The sequence below is a fragment of the Plecotus auritus genome (assembly GCF_963455305.1).
Source record: "Plecotus auritus genome assembly, chromosome: 2".
Taxonomy (NCBI): Eukaryota; Metazoa; Chordata; class Mammalia; order Chiroptera; family Vespertilionidae; genus Plecotus; species Plecotus auritus.
In genome coordinates, this window is record NC_137771.1 from 9501515 (window position 1) to 9504052 (window position 2538).

Genomic DNA, 2538 nt, shown 5'->3' on the forward strand with positions numbered 1-2538 from the left:
ACAGGGTTTCATTTTGGGATGATGAAAATGATCTGGAATTAGATGGTGCTGATGGTTGAGGCAGGACAGTAAGAAGCTAGGAAAATTCCTGGGTAAGTAGAATGGGGAAATTGAGACAAGGTAACTAAATAAGGCCAAATAATTTGACCAATTTACAGCCAGCTAGAGAATCGCAAGACTTTAACTTCACTAACCAAGGACACTTGAGAGCAAATGGTTTATACTCTCCTCCCTAACCAGAGACTACATAGCTTAAGTCACCCTGGCTGGGGAGATAGAGGACAGATACCCAAGTAATGCCACTTGTGCCAGGCAAACCCACGGATGGCTGAAGTCAGGGGAACAAATTACAAAAACACAAATAGAGCCAGACAGACCCAAGATAAAAGTAAAATAGTAAAACCGACCAAAGAATAATCCCAAACTCCCCAATACGCTCATTTTGAAGGATCACCATATTAAAAATGTACCTAAAAGCTGATGAATATTCTACTGAAACCCTAAGAATCCCCCCTGTAAAAGAGAGATAAAAACCCTCAAGACAAAGACCCCACGAAGGCTCTCTAGGGGGCACACCCATGCCTGTTGTGAGCCATCAAGAACTTTTCACTTTCTTTCTCCTACACTCTAAGGGTCCCCACGAGACTTGTAACCAGGGGAGCAGCGGGCAGCGGCAACTCATCCCAGGCTTACCCCCTGAACCTGTCTCCAAGGTCCCCTTCTTCTCAGACTTTCCGATGAGCTGCCAGCAGCCCCGCCCAGGCTCATTTCTTTCCTGTAAAGTTTCTAGGGAGCCAAAGCCGAGGCTCTCTCCTGTTGCTGTTACCCTAAGCCCTTCCTTACGTTTGCTGTCCCCAGCTTTAATAAACGTGCTCTCAAGATCGCCTGGACTCCTGTTGTGGAATCTTTCCTGCATGAGGTCAAGAACCCACACACTACTGGCCAGCCTGAGGCAGACCCGCTCCGGCCCGGTCGCCCATCCAGTAACATGGTCACAAAATCTTGTGAGAAAACTAAAAACGACTGGAGTGTGTGTTTTAAAAGGGGGAGTTTTATGATATATAAATTACATCTCGGGGTGCTCCCCGCTGCTCCCACGTGCACTGAAGATGGCGGTCACAGTGGAAAGGTTACTCCGGGCCACGGTTGCCCGACATGTGAGTGCCATTCCTTGGGGCATCTCTGCCTCTGCAACCCTTAGGCCTGCTGCTTCTCGAAGAACATGCTTGGCAAATGTATTATGGCCTGCTTCCAGTCAAGCAAAATTTGCCTTTAGCACCAGTTCCTCATATCATGCTCCTGCATCACCCAGCACGCACCCTATTTTAAGGGTACAGCCATTGTCCATGGAGAGTTCAAAGAACGAATCCTTGATGACTTTACGGGGAAATATTTGGTGCTCTTCTTCTATCCTCTGGATGTCACCTTTGTGTGTCCTACAGAAATCATTGCTTTCAGTGACAAAGCCGACGAGTTTCATGATGTGCACTGTGACGTTGTCGCCGTTTCCGTGGGCTCCCACTTCAGCCATCTCGCCTGGATCAACACCCCGAGGAAGAATGGCAGTTTGGGCCACATGAACATCCCACTGTGGTCAGATTTGACTAAGCAGGTTGCCCGAGACCACGGTGTGCTGTTAAAAGGTCCTGGTCTTGCACGAAGAGGTCTCTTCATCATTGACCCCAATGGAGTCATCAAGCATATGAGTGTCAGGGATCTCCCGGTGGGCCCAAGCGTGGAAGAGACCCTCCGCCTGGTGAAAGCATTCCAGTTTGTGGAAGTCCATGGAGAAGTCTGCCCAGCAAATTGGACCCCATCCAACTGCTTCCAAAGAATACTTTGAGAAGGTAAACCAGTAGATCATCCATGGACACCTGCAGCTTCTCAAAAGAACCACAGTTGGAGCTCATTTTTAGCATTTCAAAGATGATTATGTGTAGAAAGCAAAAATCAATTATGGCCGAAACCGGTTTGGCTCAGTGGATAGAGCGTCGGCCTGCGGACTGAAGGGTCCCGGGTTCGATTCCGGTCAAGGGCATGTACCTTGGTTGCGGGCACATCCCCAGTGGGAGGTGTGCAGGAGGCAGCTGATCGATGTTTCTCTCTCATCGATGTTTCTAACTCTCTATCCCTCTCTCTGTAAAATATCAATAAAATATATTTTTAAAAAAATCAATTATGTTTGCATTCATAAATAATACTCTAGCTGTTTTGTTTTTGTAACATTGGCTAAGGCTTTTTAAACATGGTTAGTTACTAACATGAGTCCTTTATTGGTAACTTCTTGATGGCTAGCTAGTTTATAGACTGCCTAGTTCACCTGTTTCTTTGATCATGTCTTCAATAGGAAACTCTCTTCTAAGCCTTACCTGAGCCTCTGTGTACACCAGTGTAGGACAAGTAGCGAAAGCCTCTGATCAAGAGTCCTGAAATTTTCTTTCTGAATTTCTTTGTATTAAACTGAGGTGTTGTTTTTTTTTTTTAAGATTATAGCTTTAAGTTTTAGTATTAGCAGTCTAATTTAACTCTTGGAGTGGA

General features: G+C 46.0%; 1 pseudogene across 1 annotated transcript; it reads left to right on the forward strand.

The window, feature by feature from the left end:
- The first annotated feature begins 1109 nt into the window (after window positions 1-1109).
- LOC308242102 (thioredoxin-dependent peroxide reductase, mitochondrial-like) lies at window positions 1110-1953 on the forward strand (annotated as a pseudogene). Its single transcript has one exon. The product of its transcript is annotated as a thioredoxin-dependent peroxide reductase, mitochondrial-like (transcript).
- Window positions 1954-2538: the final 585 nt, after the last annotated feature.